Source organism: Ovis aries, chromosome 12 (genome assembly GCF_016772045.2).
Source record: "Ovis aries strain OAR_USU_Benz2616 breed Rambouillet chromosome 12, ARS-UI_Ramb_v3.0, whole genome shotgun sequence".
NCBI classification, from domain to species: Eukaryota; Metazoa; Chordata; class Mammalia; order Artiodactyla; family Bovidae; genus Ovis; species Ovis aries.
In genome coordinates, this window is record NC_056065.1 from 62,841,402 (window position 1) to 62,863,379 (window position 21,978).

Sequence of the window (21,978 nt, forward strand, 5' to 3'; positions counted from 1 at the left end):
TAAGGACAACAGCTGATCTTTCAATAGAAACTCTTCAGGCCAGGAGGGAATGGCAAGACATACTTAAAGTGATGAAAGAAAATAACCTACAGCCCAGATAACTGTACCCAGCAATGATCTCATTCAAATATGAAGGAGAAATCAAAAGCTTTACGGACAAGCAAAAGCTGAGAGAATTCAGCACCACCAAACCAGCTCTCCAACAAATGCTAAAGGATATTCTCTAGACAGAAAACACAAAAAGGGGGTATAAACTCAAACCCAAAACAATAAAGGAAGTGACAATGGGATCATACTTATCAATAATTACCTTAAACATAAATGGGTTGAATGCCCCAACCAAAGACAAAGACTGGCTGAATGGATACAAAAACAAGACCCCTATATATGTTGTCTACAAGAGACCCACCTCAAAACGGGACACATACAGGCTGAAAGTGAAGGGCTGGAAAAAGATATTCCATGCAAATAGAGACCAAAAGAAAGCAGGAGTAGCAATACTCATATCAGATAAAATAGACTTTAAAACAAAGGCTGTGAAAAGAGACAAAGAAGGACACTACATAACGATCAAAGGATCAATCCAAGAAGAAGATATAACAATTATAAATATATATGCACCCAACATAGGAGCACCACAATATGTAAGACAAATGCTAACAAGTATGAAAGGGGAAATTAACAATAACACAATAATAGTGGGGGACTTTAATACCCCACTCACACCGATGGATAGATCAACTAAACAGAAAATTAACAAGGAAACACAAACTTTAAATGATACAATAAACCAGTTAGACCTAATTGATATCTATACGATATTTCACCCCAAAACAATGAATTTCACCTTTTTCTCAAGCTCACATGGAACCTTCTCCAGGATAGATCACATCCTGACCCATAAATCTAGCCTTGGTAAATTCAAAAAAATTGGAATCATTCCAAGCATCTTTTCTGACCAAAGGCAGTAAGATTAGATCTCAATTAAAGGAGAAAAACTGTTAAAAATTCCAACATATGGAGGCTGAACAACATGCTGCTGAATAACCAACAAATCACAGAAGAAATCCAAAAGGAAATCAAAATATGCATAGGAACAAATGAAAATGAAAACACAACAACCCAAAACCTGTGGGACACTGTAAAAGCAATGCTAAGGGGAAAGCTCATAGCAATACAGGCATACCTCAAGAAACAAGAAAAAAGTCAAATAAATAACCTAGCTCTACACCTAAAGCAACTAGAAAAGGAAGAAATGAAGAACCCCAGGGTTAGTAGAAGGAAAGAAATCTTAAAAATTAGGGGAGAAATAAATGCAAACGAAACAAAAGAGCAAAATTCATAGCAAAAATCAACAAAGCCAAAAGTTGGTTCTTTGAAGGGATAAGTAAAATTGACAAACCATTAGCCAGACTCATCAAGAAACAAAGGGGGAAAAATCAAATCAATAAAATTAGAAATGGAAATGGAGAGATCACAACAGACAACACAGAAATACAAAGGATCATAAGAGACTACTATCAGCAATTATATGCCAATAAAATGGTCAACGTGGAAGAAATGGACAAATTCTTAGAAAAGTACAGCTTTCCAAAACTGAACCAGGAAGAAATAGAAAATCTTAACAGACCCATCACAAGCACAGAAATTGAAACTGTATTCAGAAATCTTCCAGCAAACAAAAGCCCAGGTCCAGACGGCTTCACAGCTGAATTCTACCAAAAATTTAGAGAAGAACTAACACCTATCCTCCTCAAACTCTTCCAGAAATTGCAGAGGAAGGTAAACTTCCAAACTCATTCTATGAGGCCACCATCATCCTAATACCAAAACCTGACAAAGATGCCACAAAAAGAAAACTACAGGCCAATATCACTGATAAACGTAGATGCAAAAATCCTTAACAAAATTCTAGCAATCAGAATCCAACAACATATTAAAAAGATCATACACCATGACCAAGTGTGCTTTATCCCAGGGATGCAAGGATTCTTCAATATCCACAAATCAATCAATGTAATACACCACATTAACAAGTTGAAAATAAAAACCATATGATTATCTCAATAGATGCAGAGAAAGCTTTTGACAAAATTCAACATCCATTTATGATAAAAACTCTCCAGAAAGCAGGAATAGAAGGAACATACCTCACCATAATAAAAGCTATATATGACAAATCCACAGCAAACATTATCCTCAATGGTGAATAATTGAAAGCATTTCCCCTAAAGTCAGGAACAAGACAAGGGTGCCCACTTTCACCACTACTATTCAACATAGTTTTGGAGGTTTTGGCCATAGCAATCAGAGCAGAAAAAGAAATAAAAGGAATCCAAATTGGAAAAGAAGAAGTAAAACTCTCACTGTTTGCAGATGACATGATCCTCTACATAGAAAACCCTGAAGAATCCACCAGAAAATTACTAGAGCTAATCAATGAATATAGTAAAGTTGCAGGGTATAAAATCAACACACAGAAATCCCTTGCATTCCTATACACTAATAATGAGAAAATAGAGAAATTAAGGAAACAATTCCATTCACCATTGCAATGAAAAGAATAAAATACTTAGGAATATATTTACCTAAAGAAACTAAAGACTTATATATAGAAAACTATGAAACACTGGTGAAAGAAATCGAAGAGGACACTAATAGATGGAGAAATATACCATGTTCAGGGATTGGAAGACTCAATATAGTGAAAATGAGTATACTACACAAAGCAATCTATAGATTCAGTGCAATGCCTATCAAGCTACCAGTGGTATTTTTCAGAGCTAGAACAAATAATTTCACAATTTGTATGGAAATACAAAAAACCTTGAATAGCCAAAGCAATCTTGAAAAAGAAGAATGGAACTAGAGGAATCAACCTGCCTGACTTCAGGCTCTACTACAAAGCCACAGTCATCAAGACAGTATGGTGCTGGCACAAACACAGAAATATAGATCAATGGAACAAAATAGTAAGCCCAGGGATAAATCCACACAGCTATGGACACCTTATCTTTGACAAAGGAGACAAGAATATACAATGGATTAAAGACAATCTCTTTAACAAGTGGTGCTGGGAAAACTGGTCAACCACTTGTAAAAGAATGAAACTGGAACACTTTCTAACACCATACACACAAATAAACTCAAAAGTAAAAAGAATATATATAAATAATTTTAAAAAAATAAACTCAAAATGGACTAAAGATCTAAATGTAAGACCAGAAACTATAAAACGCCTAGAGGAGAACATAGGCAAAACACTCTCCGACATACATCACAGCAGGATCCTCTATGACCCACCCCCCAGAATATTGGAAGTAAAAGCAAAAATAAACAAATGGGACCTAATTAAACTTAAAAGCTTCTGCACAACAAAGGAAACTATAAGCAAGGTGAAAAGACAGCCTTAAGAATGAGAGAAAATAATAGCAAATGAAGCAACTGACAAACAACTAATCTCAAAAATATACAAGCAACTTATGCAGCTCAATTCCAGAAAAATAAACGACCCAATCAAAAAGTGGGCCAAAGAACTAAACAGATATTTCTCCAAAGAAGACATACAGATGGCTAACAAACACATGAAAAATGCTCAACACCACTCATTATCAGAGAAATGCAAATCAAAACCACAGTGAGGTACCACTTCACACCAGTCAGAATGTCTGTGATCCAAAAGTCTACAAGCAACAAATGCTGGAGAGGGTGTGGAGAAAAGGGAACCCTCTTACACTGTTAGTGGGAATGCAAACTAATACAGCCACTATGGAGAACAGTGTGGAGATTCCTTAAAAACCTGGAAATAGAACTGCCTTATGAGCCAGCAATCCCACTTCTGGGCATATACACCGAGGAAACCAGAATTGAAAGAGACACATGTACCCCAGTGTTCATCACAGCACTGTTTATAATAGCCAGGACATGGAAGCAACCTAGATGTCCCATTCATCAGCAGATGAATGGGTAAGAAAGCTGTGGTACATATACACAATGGAGTATTACTCAGCCATTAAAAGGAATACATTTGAATCAGTTCTAATGAGGTGGATGAAACTGGAGCCTATTATACAGAGTGAAGTAAGTCAGAAAGAAAAACACCAATACAGTATACTAACGCATATATATGGAATTTAGAAAGATGGTAACGATAACCCTGTATGCGAGACAGCAAAAGAGACACAGATGTATAGAACAGTCTTTTGGACTCTGTGGGAGAGGGAGAGGGTGGGATGATTTGGGAGAGTGGCATTGAAACATGTATAATATCATATATGAAACAAATCTCCAGTCCAGGTTTGATGCATGATACTGGATGCTTGTGGCTGGTGCACTGGGATGACCCAGAGGGATGGTACGGGGAGGGAGAAGGGAAGGGGGTTCAGGATGGGGAACACGTGTATACCTGTGGCAGATTCATGTTGATGTATGGCAAAACCAATACAATATTGTAAAGTAATTAACCTCCAATTAAAATAAATTTTATATTAAAAAAGAAGGGGAAAAAAAAGAATTTTTCAGTGTTTAATGGGATGCAAAGCAAGAGAAGCCAATTAGACATGGGAAAATAAAAGGAGAACCTGGAATGCGGAACATCACCAAGCCATGGAGAAGAGAACTCTGGAAGTTTCTCTTGTGCAAGAGAGGAAGGTCAATAGAATGAAAATGAACAGAGCAAAAAATCCTCATATAATGCTTTCCCACCAGACCCACTTGGAATTCTGTGAAACACTAAGTGTCACCACAGAGAGTTATGAAAATCAGTCTGTTTCCATAGCTCAGTGCCCAGGATTGGTAATTTTAAAAGCAGAGGTATTCTTCAGGAAAGATCCTTGGTTTTGGATGAGCACCAAAAGAAAGCTGCTGGGTTTGCCAAAAAAAAAAAAAAAAGTAGTCATTGATGAGCTGGACAGGGGCAGTTTCCATAGAGTAGTAGGTACAGAAGGCAAATTCCCATGGGCTGAGAGTCAGTGAATCTAGAAAAATGAGGGCAAGGAATATAGCATGGACTTTCAAGAAGTGATAGGTTTAGAACTCTTGGTGGGTTTTTTTTTTTTTTTTCCATCTCAAAAAAACAATTGTCTGTCCTGGAAAACCTCTCCGCTTTCCAATTTACTAATTCTGGGCACTCTGTTCTGGAAACAGACCAAGTGACTTTTATAACTCTCCTAGGTGGCATTTATCCTTTCACAGAATTCCTGGTGGGCCTTGTGGAAACCCATTATTTGAGGGATTTTGGCTTTTGCCTCAAAAAATATTTCTAGGTAAAATCAATGAAAGGGATTAAAAAGTCTTGTTGTGAGGGCATCCCTTACAAAGATAGGTTCTTCTAAAGGACTCAGCCACGAGTCCATGCACAGTCAGCCCTCCATTTTCTCCAGTTTATGGCATGGTTCCAGGAAGGGCGGAAAGGAGGGCAGCTCTTCTCTTAAATTTCACTTCTAACCCAAGGCCTGTTTTTCACTTTAGTCTGAGATCAAAAAAGAGCATAGAATATAGGATAGTAAAAGACTAGGCCCCTGGAGAGCTGCTACCTAGTTTCACTTCTACTTCTTATCCACAGATCTTACCAAAAGGAGACAGTTGTCCCTTTTCTATATTTTTAATTTTTAAAATATATTTTGGCCGCACTGGGTCTTTGTTGCTACATGGGGGCTTTCTCTAGTTGCAGCAAGCTGGCTTCTCTTGTGGTGAGCAGGCTCTAGAGGGCACAGCTTCCATAGTTGCAACGAGCACCAGCTTCCCTAGAGTCTGAAAGTGCTTCATGAAGCTCTTTGCAATCCCCGAGACTAGGTTAGACTTCCTACTTTAGACTGTATGTCCCTTTCCTAGCATCTCCATCCCAAAGCTTGCTTCAGGTCAGTCTTTCCTCCTAGAATATTAGGTATCCATCAGGGCAGAGAACTGTATTTCCCTGGTGAATAGTGATGTCAAGCATCTTTTCACATGCTTACAGCCATGCTTATAGCTACTGCTGCTGCTAAGTCGCTTCAGTCGTGTCCGACTCTGTGCGACCCCATAGGCGGCAGCCCACCAGGCTCCCCCATCCCTGGGATTCTCCAGGCAAGAACAATGAAGTGGGTTGCCATTTCCTTCTCCAATGAAAGAAAGTGAAAAGTGAAAGTGAAGTTGCTTAGTTGTGTCCAACTTTTAGTGACCCCATGAACTGCAGCCTACCAGGCTCCTCCGTACATGGGATTTTCCAGGCAAGAGTAGTGGAGTGGGATGCCAGTGCCTTCTCCATATACAACTTCTAGAATAAGACATATAATTTGTCATGACCTTGGGACAGGCAAAGACTTCTCAAATAGGAAACACAGAAGATTATCCCTAGAGGAAAAGAGTGATAATGCAGACTCCCTTAAAATTTAAATATTCTGTTCATCAAAGGACGTTATTAAAAGCATAGAAAAGCAAGTTACTGAATGAGAAAATATATTTGCAATCATAGCCAAAATTCTTAAAGAACTCTTGGCAATCAGTAAGAAAAAAAAAAAAAAAAACACATGCCTCAAGCAAAAGTGAGCAAAAGACATGAATTAAACCTTTATTGTGAAATATCCAGAGTCATGTATGGATGTGAGAGTTGGACAGTAAAATAGGGTGAGCACCGAAGAACTGATGCCTTTGAACTGTGCTGCTGAAGAAGACTCTTGAGAGTCCCTTGGACTGCAAGGAGATCAAACCAGTCAATCCTACAGGAAATCAACCCTGAATATTCATTGGAAGGACTGATGCTGAAGTTCAAATACTTTGACCACCTGATGTAAAGAGCCAACTCATTGGAAAGACCCTGATGCTGGGAAAGACTGAAGGCAGGAGGAGAAGGGGATAACAGAGGATGAGATGGTTGGATGGCATCACTGACTCAATGGACAAGAATTTGAGCAAACGCCAGGAAATGATGAAGGACAGGGAAGCCTGGCGTGCTGCAGTCCGTGGGGTCACAAAGAGTCGGACATAACTGAGCAACTGAACAGCAACTGTGAAATGTTACAAGCATTAAAATATTTTTGACTGTACTTTTTCTTTTGTATAATTATGGTCTTTAATAAAGGCTGTTCATTCAGTGCAGTCTCATTATTTTATTTTTTTCATGATCTTTTACATTAAAAAAATCACATCAGAACGTAAACAATTCTTTTGTGCCATAGTTTATACTATTATATTGGTTTTAAAAATTTGATCACAATGATTACTTCATCTGGTCCAGTTTCTTACCTACCCGGAGCCCTTATTGGTGAATGATCTCCCAGATGTCAACAAAAACATGGAAAAGAATGAATGCCCCTCTGCCTTACAGGATCAGATTCAGAAAAAGCTCAGGTTCAGATAAAGCACTCCAAGCCTTTGGGCCTTTAAGGAACGTGTACAATCTTACCCTTTTCGTCTCTCCTGGTATTGTTTTCCCTAAACTATACACAAACTCCCTTTCTCCCCATACCACCACCACTATCACGACATTCTTTGAAAATCTTCAGAGTGCCAGGAATGGTCAGAGAAGTCAGTATAAACAGGAAGGCATCTCTGCAAGGAGGGAGGTGGATGGAGAGAAAGACTAGGGTAGGCACCAAAGTTCTCTTATCTACAGAAATAACATCTCTGCAGTCCCTTGGGGCTGGACTACAGCCAGAGTTAGGAAATCTCTATAAATAAATGCAAATATCTTTTTCCTCCTTTTTCTTCTCATCTTACTCAATTAAAAAAATATATTGAATTGAGAACCTGAAGTGACAGACACAACACTGAAAACAGGAGAAAGATGCAAAACCCAAATATCCACTGAACACCTACCAGATGCTAAGGTGTATACTAGATATTAAACAAATCTTTGCCCTCAAGTCACTTATAGTCTAGTATGGATGAACAATAATAACAGCTAGAATAACAGTGACATTTATTTAGTGCTTACACTATACAAAGAATTTTAATATATGTTTTGATATATATAATCATATTTGGTGGTGGTGGTTTAGTCGCTAAGTCGTGTCTTACTCTTGTGACCCTATGGACTGTAGCCTGCCAGGCTCTTCTGTCCATGAGATTCTCCAGGCAAGAATACTAGAGTGGATTACCATTTCCTTCTCCAAATCATCAATTTAACATAAAACAAATACTCTGATGTATAATATATTTAACATATGTTATAATACATTTTCATGTTTTAAATATCATAAATCTTCAGAGCACATTATGAGAAATGTCATTTTTCATTCCCTTTTATAGATGAGTAAACTGAGGTATCAAAGCATTAAATAACTTGCATAAGGTCAAGTAAGTGGTTAGGAAGAAGCCAGGCTAGGAGTTGAATCTAACACAATTAGGAGGCAGTAATAACAAATGCATGCATTATAAAGTACACTGGGATCACAAAAGAGGAGCAGTTAAACTAGCTAGGGGAAGTCAGGCAAGGCTTCAAAGAAGAAGTGATATGTACACCATCCTGAAGGTGTAAGGTTAGGAAGATAGGTGAGGGAAAAGCATTCAGGGACAATTATAGCACCTGGGAAGATACAGAAGTATGGGACAGCAGACTTGCAGTGTGGCTGAGTCACAGGTGGAAACAGAGCTAAAGGGGGTGGGCAGAACCCTCACCAGGAAGGGTTTGTGTGTCAGCAAAGGCAGTGGCAAATAGATGGGGAAACAGTGGCTGACTTTATTTTTCTGGGCTCCAAAATCACTGCAGATGGTGATTGTAGCCATGAAATTAAAAGATGCTTACTCCTTGAAAGGAAAGTTATGACCAACCTAGACAGCATATTGAAAAGCAGAGATATTACTTTGTCCACAAAGGTCTGTCTAGTCAAGGCTATGGTTTTTCCAGTAGTCATGTATGGATGTGAGAGTTGAACTGTAAAGAAAGCTGAGCACAGAAGAATTTCTGCTTTTGAACTGTCGTGTTGGAGAAGACTCTTTGAGAGTCTCTTGGACTGCAAAGAGATCCAACCAGTCCATCCTAAAGGAAATCAGTCCTGAATATTCATTGGTAAGACTGATGCTGAGGCTGAAACTCCAATACTTTGGCCACCTGATGCGAAGATCTGACTCATTTGAAAAGACCCTGATGCTGGGAAAGATTGAGGGCAGAAGGAAAAGGGGACAACAGAGGAAGAGATGGTTGGATGGCTCCACCCACTCAATGGACATGGGTTTGGGTGGACTCTGGGAGTTGGTGATGGACAGGGAGGCCTGGTGTGCTGCTTTTCATAGGGTCACAAAGAGTTGGACATGACTGAGCAACTAAACTGAACTGAAAGGCAGTGAGAGTCCATAAGAGGATTTTAACTAAGGAACATACAAGGTTATATTTGGATGGTATTGAAGATGATTTTCTGAGAATGAAAGAATTATAGCCATTACCAGGACCGTGGGTTAGGAGGGCATGGGAAGCCAAGGGGAAGAACTATTATAAAGGGAAGATTTTTGTTTTAAATTTAATTATTTTTGCTTCTCTGGATCTTAGTTGTGACATGCAGGATCTTTGATCTTTAGTTTCATCATATGGGATCTAGTCCTCTGACCAGGGCTCAAACCTGGGCCCTCTCCATTGGGAGGATGGAGTCTTAGCCACTGGACCACCAGCGAAGACCCTAACCACGTAGAATCTTTTGACTTCGTTCAGAACTGTACACCCAGTGGCATGGACTCCCTAGAGCAAACAAGACCCAGCCCACCACCAGTTGTGGCTAAGGTATCTTTGTCCTAGTTCCTGATCCTGCAAACAGCCATATCCCATCCTTGCCTCAACCCATCATTTCCAGCTCCTTCATCCTGCACTGCATTATAAGCTCCATGAGGTACAGGCATTTTAGCATCATGCATATGCAGAAGGATATATGATCAAGAGCCTAGGCTTTGGAGTCAAAGAATCCTGGGTGTGAATTTCAGCTGAACTATATCAGATATGAACTATATCTTGGCTTCATTGCTGTAGTGTGTGAATAACATAGGGCAGATTAAGCGCTAGTGGCCTTATAGGTAAAGTGTGCCTTATTAATTGTAGCTTTTATTGTCGTTATTATTATTCAGATCCCTTATCATCTGGCCCCTATGTACTACTACAAGTTAACCTCCTGCCAAATATCCCCTTGCTCTGTATTTTATGCTCCCATCAATATCACACTGCTTGACATACTATTTGATTTTACATGCTGTGTGCTGTGCTAAGTTGCTTCAGTTGTGTGACCCCATGAACTCCACCCACCAGGCTCCTCTGTCCATGGGATTTTCCAGGCAAGAATACTGGAGTGGATTACCATGCCCTCCTCCAGGGGATCTTCCCAAAGCAGGGATCGAAACTGGGACTCCTGCATTGCAGGCAGATTCTTTACCATCTAAGCCTCTAGGGAAGCCCAAGGTTTCACATACTCATGCCTTTTACATACTATTTTCAATACCTAAAATAACTTATCTCTCTTGTCTGTCATGGGAATTCCATTTCCATCTGTCTTTCAAAATCCATCTCATGTGTCATCTCCTCAAGGAAGCCTTTCCTCATATTCCACCTCCGAGTCAGTCCCTCCACTGTGCTTTGTCTGTGTCTTACATCTTAGGAGTGCTTCTATTCTTGCATTTATCCCTCTGATGATGTCGTACAGCCTGCTTCTCTGATTGCTTACCTGTCTGCCAGTGCTCAGTTGTGTCGTATTTATCTCTGTACCCTTCAGGTACAGGGCCCAGTGTCTCGGGTCTAGTAAGGAAGAGATTTATCCACTGAATGAATGTTATGTCAGGGAGCATAAGTCTAGATAGTTCATGGGTTTTTGGTAATGCCAGTCCCCAAGATAAGGGTAAAAGTAGAATAACTGGCTTAAGGGTTAAGTTTATCCAGTAAAGTTCTAGCAGAGAATTTATGACAGGAGTCTACATGTGAGATGAGTGATAAGGGCCTGATAGAGTTTTGAGACCCCAATCCCTGTCTATATGATAGCTGAAGCTGTGGTTTTGGTTAATGATGCCCAAGAACTATGAATAAAGTGAGAAAAGGAGAAGGCTGAGGACTCCTGAGGACTCCTTTTCATTTCAGAAGTCAGCCACGGGATTTCCTTGGTGGTCCAGTGTCTAAGACTCTGTACTCTCCCAACCTGGGCAGGGGCCCAGGTTCAGTCCCTGGTCAAGAAGCTAGATTCCACACGGCACAACTAAAGAAACCACATGACTTAGATCGAAGATCCTCTCTGCCTAAACGAAGACCCAGTGCAGCCAAATAAATAAGGAAAAAATTTTTTTTTCAGTCAACCAAATTAGGTAAAAAAGATTAAAAGATGAGCAGGCAGAAATGGAGAAGGAGAACCAATGAGAAGATGTGTCACGAAAAACTAAAGGAAGGCAGAATCTCAGGAGATGTCAATACTCTACAGATGCGAGTAGATGCAGATTTGGCAAAAAGGAGGTCTTTGGGAAATTTAGTGGAAACAACTTCAGCAAATATCAGAGGGATGGAGTGGTTGATATTGCAGATTACTAGGGAAAAGGGAAAAACTAGACAGCATATTAAAAAGCAAAGACATTACTTTGCTGACAAAGGTTCATCTAGCCAAAGCTTTGGTTTTTCCAGTAGTCATGTACAGATGTGAGTTTTGGACCATAAAGAAGGGTGAGCCCTGAAAAATTGATGCTTTTGAATTGTGTTGCTGGAGAAGAATCTTGAGAGTCCCTTGGACTGCATGGAAATCAAACCAGTCAATCCTAAAGGAAATCAACCCTGAATATTCATTGGAAGGATTGATGCTGAAGCTGAAACTCTAACACTTTGGCCACCTGATGCAAAGAGCCGACTCATTGGAAAAGACCCTGATGCTGGGAAAGATTAAAAGCGAAAGGAGAAGAGAACAGCAGAGGATGAGATAGTTAGATGGAATCACCAACTCAATAGACATGAGTTTGAGCAAACTCTGGGATATAGTGTAGGACAGGGAAGCCTGACATGCTGCAGTACATAGCATTGCAAAGAGTAGGACACAACTAAGCGACTGAACAACAGCAACAGGGAGAAGGGATAAAAGGAAGATGTGGAAGATCCACCTACCTGATCATTCAGATGAAGCATTTTATTACTTTCTTAAAGGTCTTAAGGTAGTATTTGTGATTTCTTCAAGAACAGTCAACAACTCCAAAAGTCCTATCATAGTGCTGGCAAAGGCCTAACACACAGTAGGCACTCGTTATTTGTGGGGTGAATTAATAACTGGAATTGAAAGAAAGTAAAGACAAAGTTGTTTTAGTCTAACTCCACCTTGCCTGGGGCCTTTTTCAGCTTTTTTCTTCCCAAAACAAGGCAGTTCCTGGCTCGATCTCATTCTTTCCCACCTTCTCCCTTGGCCGCAGACTTCAAAGCTTTTTTAACTTTCCATACTTCAGTAAATGTTGTTGCATTGAATTGTTACACAGACACCCCAGGATTAATCAGATAAACCTAGCCAATCAGTTAGCTAAGAGTTTTTACTCCTCCCTAGCTTGAAATTTTAATCCTCTTTTGTCTCCAGAAGCCCTTGAAAGGAGAGCTGGAAAAAATCACTAGGGCTTTTGCTATGCCTAGAATTATTTCCCTTCCCCCATGCCACTGTGACTCTCCAAATTCTGCAACTCCCCCCACCATAGAAGCAGAAGGATGTATTTTTGAGGTGGGCCAATGAACTTTTATGCAGAGTACATCATGCAAAATGCTGGGCTGGATGAAGCACAAGCTGGAATCAAGATTGCAGGGAGAAATATAAATAACCTCAGATACACAGATGATACCACCCTTATGGCAGAAAGTGAAGAAGAACTAAAGAGCCTCTTGATGAAAGTGAAAGAGGACAGTGAAAAAGATGACTTAAAACTCAACATTCAAAAAACTAAGATCATGGCATCTGGTCCCTTCACTTCATGGCAAATAGATGGGGAAACAATGGAAACAGTGACAGACTTTATTTTCTTGGGCTCCAAAATCACTGCAGATGGTGACTGCGGCCATGAATTAATTTCAGCCATGAAATTAATTGCTCCTTGGAAAATTGCTCCTTGGGAAAAAGGCTATGGCCAACCTAGGCAGCATATTAAAAGGCAGAGACATTACTTTGCAACAAAGGTCCATCTAGTCAAGTCTATGGTTTTTTCTATAGTCATGTATGGATGTGAGAGTTGGACTGTAAGGAAAGCTGAGCACTGAAGAATCAATGCTTTTGAACTGTGGTGTTGGAGAAGACTCTTTAGAGTCCCTTGGACTGCAAGGAGTTCAAACCAGTCAATCCTAATGGAAACCAGTCCTGAATATTCATTGGAAGGACTGCTGCTGAAGCTGAAGCTCCAATACTTTGGCCATCTGATGTGAAGAACTGACTTATTGGGAAAAATCTAATGCTGGGAAAGATAGAAGGCAGGAGGAAAAGGGGACGACAGAGGATGAGATGGTTGGATGGCATCACCAACTCGATGGACATGAGTCTGAGCAAACTGGTAGATGGTGAAGGACAGGAAAGCCTGGTGTGCTACAGTCCGTGAGGTTGCAAAGAGTTGGACACAACTGAGAGACTGAACTGAACTGAATGAATGAGGAGACTTCTCTGCCAGGCCCTTGGTTTGCATGGCAGGAGAGAGTGCCCCGGGACTCGCTGAGACCAGGTTTCGGTGACCTTCTACCTTGTTACCTTTATTTATTGCTTCATCAAGGTGATCCTGGGAGAATTGCTTGTGTCACCTCCTAGGCCTAAGGGAAGATCTCTGGCTGCTGAAGCCACTCACCCCATCTAGCCACCATCCTGGGTTACCCTCTTGTTCCCCAATCCCAGTTTGCCTTCCTTGGCTTGCTGCTGGGGCCTAAAATGGCTCAGGAGATTTCTTCTGTTGATGGTGGTGGTGTTGGTGTTGAGCTTTGTTTTGGCTTTCTCCTAATCTGGAACAGATGGAATGAGGAAAATGAAAAACATTTGACTTATCTTTGGTAAACTTCAAAGACAGAGTAGAAGCAAATAAACAACCATTCAGTAAACAAGAATGTAATGAACATTGAGGAATGCTTTTAAGATCCAAATTAGTCCTGGCCAATAGAAATATGATGTGAGTCATGAATGCTATGAAAAAAATTTTAGTAGCCGCATTAAAAAAAATTTTTTTAATAGCTATGTTAATGTTTATAAAATGTTATTTTTATAACATGTTATTTAACCTAGTATAGGTGGCACTAGTGCTAAAGAACCTGCCTGCCAATACAGGAGATATAAGAGACACAGGTTCAGTCCCTGGGTCGGAAAGGTCCCCTGGAAGAGGGCACAGCAATCCACTCCAGTATTCTTGCCTGAAGAATCCCATGGACAGAGAAGCCTGACAGGCTACAGTCCAGGGTCACACAGAGTTGGACATGACTCACGTGACTTAGCAGCAGCCATGGTGGCTCAGTAGGTAAAAAAAATCTGGCTGCAATGCACATAGAGAATGAACTAGAAATTAGCAAGACTGGACTTCCCAGCTCTCCAGTGGTTAAGACTCTATGCTTCCAATGCAGGGGGCACAGATTCAGTCTCTGGTCAGGAAAGTAAGATCCCACATGCTACCCAGTGCAGCCAAAACAATTTTTAAAACTCTCTAAAAATTGAGAAATTAGCAAGAGAGCTTCACAAAAACTAGTTGGAGGAGGTAATCTGGTTTGACTTGGTGAGAGACAGCTGAGGCTCAGTTAGGGTGATGGCAGTGAGGGTTAACAGAGAGAAGTGACTTCAGGACAAACTTTGAAGGTGGGACTGCCTGAGTTGCTAATAGACTGGTGATGAGTGGTAAGAAGGAAAGAAAAATCAAGAATGCCTCCTTTGACTGTCTTGAGCACATGACTTCCTTCCCCTACACATCCCTAGCTCCGCCCTCTGTAACCCACATCCCCAAAATTTCCCAACTCTATAAGACTTCAGCCAGAAAACCAGCTTCCCTGGGTGTTGAACCTGTCTCCAGAGTTTCAAGCCAGCATATGCATCCTGCTTCTCTGTCATACTGTGCTCTTCACTCCTGAAATCTTCCAGGAATTCCCGAGTTCCCATGTCAGGACTGCCTTCCTGAGTGGAGTATGTCTATGCATTGGGACCAGTGAGGTGCTGAAAAGGCAGCTCCATTCAGGTCACTTAGTACTGAACAGGTGAACTAGCCTAAACTGGCATGTGAACTTATCCTACCAATTGGAGAAAAGGTAGAGATTTCTTCTGGGGTGAATGTCAACCAACAATGCATTCAAAATAAGGAGTCAGAAAGGCAAGCCTATGAGTACCGCTGTGAGGAACAGCTGTAATAACAAAAGGTGCTGGTCTAGCTTAAGACATAAATAAGATCCTAAGGAAACAATTTCCTAACAGCACTTCCTTATTTACTCCAGGCAAATGTTGAGCCTTAGTACACTTGATAGGGAATTCACAGAAGCACAGAAGTATTTAAATCGTGTTGTGGCTTGAAAACTAAGGGAGTGTGTTGCTGTGTATGTGTGGGGTCAAGGGGATGAGGGGTGTTTACAGCAAGCTGAGAAAATAGGCAGAACAGACAAAAAGAGGGCAAGCTGGATGACAGCAAATGCCTGAGCCCTGCCCTTGTTCCCTGCCACCTGGGGCAAGACTAGCAGGAGGCATGCCAAGGAGCAGCTACACCAAAAGCAAACTAGTAGCATTTGTGCTGCCCAGAAATAAGTACCCCCAACAGATGGCATTTCCCAGGAGGAATGAATTGGAGGCATAATGGATAATGAGCCTGACCTTAAATCCTGGAATTGGCTGAGTCACAATAGCAATGAAAAAGAGAGTCCCTGTTCAGTTTATCTTTCAGGCTCCCCCTCCGCCAGCCTATAGTCCACACACATACAAACCTTTCAGGATCTCCCTGCCACCCCACCCCACCACCACACACATGCACACACACACACACCCCAGTCCAAGAACCAGTGCTGCATGGATTTAAGAGATGGGAGGACACAGTACATAATTATTTCAGTCTGTTCCATGACACCTTCTTAGCAATGGGCATAAAGCCTAGGCCTGGTTCTCCAGAAATAGCCAGTAGCTCCTTGGGCAGGAAGCCTGACTTTCTCTCTAGTTCAGGTATATTTTCTTTTCTGACACTCTCTCGTGCTTTCACTAGAGGATTAAGGAGGGTGATTTCCAAGGCTAGTAATACCATGACTTGATGCCCATACCCAGAGAGACTCTCAGGAAGAGGGACTGTCACTTCTCCACCAGACCCAAGATATGAATGGATGGCAGGGAGACATGGAGTGGAGAATGGAGATGGGAAGAAAGCTAAAGGAAGAGAGAAGCCATCAATGGAGTTCAAACCAATTCTCACCCTTTTTGGACAACCAGCAGGGTTTCCCATCCTGACCTGGTAACTTGAATTGTACATCATTAATCTTTTCTTACTCACCCTCCAAGTGATGGATATCCATGCCCTTCCCCAGCCTCTTTTAAAATTTTCATTTACTTGTGTTTTCAAACTGTAACAACCATGCACTTCACTTTCATTGAGAGTCTGTTTTTCTTTAAAACAGAACTGGCCTTTCAGTTGGTGGTGTGACGCTGTCCCTAGAATTAGTAAGGACCAAGCATTCTAATCAACTGAGCCGCACTGCATTCCGATAATAATTGTGTGCACGTGCCTGCGTAATCTCAGCAAGGCCTTTGGATCTAATCTAGCGCCTGGAGAGCAGAAACCCAGAAATCAGGTGTCCTAGAGTCAGGCTGCAGCTTTGCCATTGAGTTATGTCACTTTCAACAGGTGATTCCTTCTTTCTACTGCCAACCCCCAAAGCTGAATTTAGGGAAACACCAAATCAAAAATAGCAACAATTCTATGAGTTTGTGGGGGATTGGAAATGGAGGCAGGGCAGGGGATGGGGGTGGGGTGGGAACTGACGCACTTGCATATTTTTTTTTCTTTTAGGCTACACTGCACAGCACGAGGAATTTCCCCGACCAGGATAGCACCCGTGCCACCTGCAGCGGAAACCCAAAGTCTTAACCACTGGACCACCTGGGAAGTCCAGCTCACTTGCATTATTAAACCATAGAGGTGCACCTATGAAAAACCCACTCAGCAGTTGCACAAAAAGGCTGATCTGAGATAAAAATTCTGAACAATATCCTTATTAAGAGAATCCACAAATTTTAAACATTCACCCATGCTTCTTGGTGGTTTGTCTTTCTGGGGCTTTCAGATCATTTGGTGTTGCACAAGCAGCAGTTGTAATCAACAGGGAGATTCTGCAAGGGGAAAGTGAATTGCTGATCCTGGCCAAACAGACTTGCCTTTCATTTCTAGAGATCTGGAATTATGCTGCCTGCCTCGGGGGCAGAGAGGACTGAAGGGTTAATCTAATCGGCCTGACTGCACAAGACAACCCTGTTTACATGGAACAGGGTCAGGAGACTTAGGGACTTAACTACATACCTTCAAATTGCAACTGAGAAGTTAAACTGAGTCTGTTTCCACTGGGGTTTGGCTTTCTTAGCAGAGGAAAACTGCATATTTGAGTCCAGAGAGGAAGGCAAAGTCTAGCTGGACCAGTAGTTCTGAACCTATCTGATGGTATTTCATGTTATTATTTGCTTATTATTTATCATTTGCCCTTCTCACTAGAATGCAGGTGCCGTGAGGTGGGGCTCACGTCTATTGTTCAGTTCAGTTCAGTCACTCAGTCGTGTCCGACTCTTTGTGACCCCATGAATCGCAGCACTCCAGGCCTCCCTGTCCATCACCATCTCCCGGAGTTCACTCAGACTCATGTCCATTGAGTCCGTGATGCCATCCAGCCATCTCATCCTCTGTCGTCCCCTTCTCCTCCTGCCCCCAATCTTTCCCAGCATCAGAGTCTTTTCCAATGAGTCAACTCTTCGCATGAGGTGGCCAAAGTACTGGAGTTTCAGCTTTAGCATCATTCCTTCCAAAGAAATCCCAGGGTTGATCTCCTTCAGAATGGACTGGTTGGATCTCCTTGCAGTCCAAGGGACTCTCAAGATTCTTCTCCAACACCACACTTCAAAAGCATCAATTCTTCGGCACTCAGCCTTCTTCACAGTCCAACTCTCCCATCCATACATGACCACAGGAAAAACTATAGCCTTGACTAGACGGACCTTAGTCGGCAAAGTAATGTCTCTGCTTTTGAATATACTATCTAGGTTGGTCATAACTTTTCTTCCAAGGAGCAAGCATCTTTTAATTTCATGGCTGCAGTCACTATCTGCAGTGATTTTGGAGCCCCCCAAAATAAAGTCTGACACTGTTTCCACTGTTTCCCCACCTATTTCCCATGAAGTGATGTAACCAGATGCCATGATCTTCGTTTTCTAAATGTTGAGCTTTAAGCCAACTTTTTCACTCTCCTTTTTCACTTTCATCAAGAGGCTTTTTAGCTCCTCTTCACTCTCTGCCATAAGGGTGGTGTCATCTCCATATCTGAGGTTATTGGTATTTCTCCTGGCAGTCTTGATTCCAGCTTGTGTTTCTTCCAGTCCAGCGTTTCTCATGATGTACTCTGCATAGAAGTTAAATAAGCAGGGTGACAATATACAGCCTTGACATACTCCTTTTCCTATTTGGAACCAGTCTGTTGTTCCATGTCCAGTTCTAACTGTTGCTTCCTGACCTTCATACAGATTTCTCAAGAGGCAGGTTAGGTGGTCTGGTATTCCCATCTCTTTCAGAATTTTCCACAGTTTATTGTGATCCACACAGTCAAAGGCTTTGGCATAGTCAATAAAGCAATATTCTCTGGGCCTATTAGGATATCTCACACACAGTAGGCACTTGAAAAACACTTGCTGAATGAGTGATAAATGAATGCATTACTTGGCCTTTTTTAAGGTCCTGGATTCCTTTTTTAAAGTTGGATCAAAGTTACAATAACTCTCTCCATTTAAAAAATTGTATATATGTGTGTGTGGGGTGGAGGGTGGGTGGGGGGGGGGGGGCTTCCCAGGTGGCTCTAATGGTAAAGAACCCACCTGCCAGTGCAGAAGATGTAAGAGACTAGGGTTTGATCCCTGAGTCGGTAAGATCCCCTGGAGGAGGACATGGCAATCTACTCCAGTATCTTCCTTGGAAAATCTCATGGACAGAGGAGCCTGGTAGGCTACAGTCCATGCTATCGCAGAGTCGGACATGAATGGAGTGACTTGGCATGATATATATATATATATCTCCCAGTGCAGAATTCTAGCCTCCAAATGATCACATAAACAAAAGCTCTTTTGTCACTACATTCTCCAGAGGAGCAGTTCTGAAGAGGACCAGGATTAGGACTGGGGTCTCCTGACTCCTGAACTACAATGTCTGAACTTGGTCCTCAGATGGCCCAAGGATTCTGGGTCACCTTTGGATATACACCCAATAAAAACAGACCCTTGGTGATGGGGAAAAAAATAATCCTGAATTTATGACTCTGAAAACTGGAGTTGAAACCCAGCTCTTGCCCCTTACTGGTTATAGTATCGTAGCCAGGTAACAGACCTCTCTGGGCCTTGGTTTTCTCATGTGAATTAAGTGGTGCAGCCTAGGCCCAACATTCCATAAAATGGGAGTGTGCAGAGTCACTAAGTCATGTCTGACTCTCTGCCACCCCATGGACTGTAGCCCACCAGGCTACTCTGTCCATGGGATTTCCCAGGCAAGAATACTGGAGGGGGTTGCCATTTCCTTCTCCAGAGAATCTTCTTGACCCAGGGATTGAACCTGTGTCTCCCTCATTGGCAGGTGGGTTCTTTACTGCTAAGCTACCAGGGAAGCCCATTCCATAATAGTAACTTGTGAATCAGGCCAGTGAAGCAGCTAGCAGACTTTCTTTGTAGTTCAAGCCATCTGTCTCATGGCAGAGCTCCCTCACTCTGAGAAGACAGAACAATTTATGCTGAAGCAGGAGAGATTTTAAGTAAGACATTGGGAAGAACTCTGAACTATAGAGACTGTGAGACACAGAATCGGGCACCTGGGTGGAATCTCCCTCTGAAGGCGCCTCAGAATAATGGCTGACACTCAGCTCTCCAATGATCTCCTCTGAGTAATGCATGGAAAGGAGTCATCAGGTCAGATTGTCTCCAAAATCCACTCAATCTCTTGATTCTAAGAAGAACCCTAGGCTTACCTTTGCCACAAATAAGATCTTAAGTGCAAAATTCCTGGTAATCTGTTCTAATTCTTCGGAACAGGATATTGGTTGTCTTGAGATGTTTTTCTTCTGGTTGGTTCTTACAGAAGCCTGGTAGAAGGCATCATGGGTTGAGGCCCTACCTGGTGGTCCTTTCCACTTCCTATCTTGTTTAACCCTGGAATAACCCTGCAAGGCATGTTTTTATGGATAAAAAAACTGAGGCTCAGAGGAAGAAACCAACTCTCTGTTACATAGCTAGGAAATAGGTCTGTATGGCTTGGAAATACTTTCTCCAACACTGGGCTGCCAGTGGGGAGGAGCTAAGTGCTGGTGGAGCGACAGCAGTGTTTCCAGGCCTTTAGGCAGTGCCGTGTGCAAAGCACAGTCCCTTGTTCTGCTCACAGAGGGCCAATGTGCACTCCGTACCTGGAGTCTTCTCTGTTTGGTCTTCCCCTGAGTTCTTATCTCCAAGTCTCTTCCATAAAACAATGGACTTTTAGACCCCAGCACATAGTTGGAGTGCAAAACTCTGAAAAAAAGAAGAGGAGGAGAAAATGAATTTGTGAAAAGATGCTCAACCTCATTAGAAATCAGGGAAATGGAAATTGAAATCACAGTGAGAGGGCACTTCACACCCACTACAAAGGCAAAACTTAAAAGTTTGACAATATCCCATGTGCAGTGAGGCTACTAAACACAGGGAATCAGTGTACCGGTGTGGAAGAATAATTGTTATACCACTATGTTGGAAAACAATTGGCCATATCTTAAAATACTGAATAGGCCTTATAACCATTGACTCAGTGATTGTTAAGTAGGATGGTTACATATATTCTTCTGTAACCGTTTAATAATGAAAGTGAAAGTGAAGTCGCTCAGTCATGTCCGACTCTTTGCGACCCCATGGACTGTAGCCTACCAGGCTCCTCTGTCCGTGGGATTTTCCAGGCAATAGTACTGGAATGGATTGCCATTTCCTTCTCCAGGGGATCTTCCTGACCCAGGGATCGAACCCAGGTCTCCCGCATTGTAGACAGACGCTTTACCGTCTGAGCCACCAGGGAATTCCCCGTTTAATAATAAAAACATTTAAAAATTAATAAATTCATCTATGATGTACATAGACAGCGCTTCCCTGGTGGCTCAATGGTAAAGAATCTATCTCCCAACATAGGAGACACGGGTTCGATCCCTGGGTTGGGGAGATCCCCGGAGGAGGGCATGGCAACCCACTCCAGTGTTCTTGCCTGGAGAATCCCATGAACAGAGGAGCCTGGTGGGCTGCAGTCCATGGGGTCACAAAAGACTCAGACCCTACTTAGTAATTAAATAACAACAAAAACATAGATACCAAGAGACTATAGGACTGAAGGGCTTCATAGAAGCCTTGGATGAAGAGGTTCCCAGTAGAAGGGGGTCAGCCATGGGAGAGAGCAGCATGAAGTGGCCCACAGAGAGACTAAACTCACCAACTTTCTCATTCATTATGAATATGGAGGCCAGATAAGACACAGGATGCCCAGTAACTTTGAATTTCAAATAAACAAAGAATAGTCTTTTAGTGTGAAGTCTGTTCCATTGTAATATTTGGGATTCACTTATACTAAAAATATGCAAACTAAAAAATTCTCTATCAGAAATTCAAATTTATCATTCTATGTTTTTATTTGCTAAATCTGGCAACCCTAATAATGAACCTCTTATTACTTGTAAGGGAAGTGTCTTTTGACCCATCAATCAAAACCAGTTTTGCAGCATATAAAGAGAATCATTTCATAGCAGTGAGACTTCCTTGCCAATGGGGAGTCGAATAGGACTATTAAAGAGTTTGAAGGGTAAAATCAGGCAAACTTGGTTCTGGGCTCTAGCTCGGCCACTTGCTA

General features: G+C 41.8%; 1 long non-coding RNA gene across 4 annotated transcripts in view; it reads right to left on the reverse strand.

The window, feature by feature from the left end:
* Nucleotides 1–21,978, reverse strand: part of LOC101120681 (uncharacterized) — a 71,319-nt gene that overhangs the window by 18,833 nt on the left and 30,508 nt on the right. For all 4 annotated transcript variants that reach the window (XR_003590974.3, XR_009595741.1, XR_009595742.1 and 1 more), the window contains 3 exons: nucleotides 20,522–20,624; nucleotides 13,726–13,876; nucleotides 12,029–12,187 (listed from right to left, as the gene is read on the reverse strand). This is a non-coding gene — a long non-coding RNA (uncharacterized LOC101120681). The remainder of the gene's footprint in view (nucleotides 1–12,028; nucleotides 12,188–13,725; nucleotides 13,877–20,521; nucleotides 20,625–21,978) is intronic.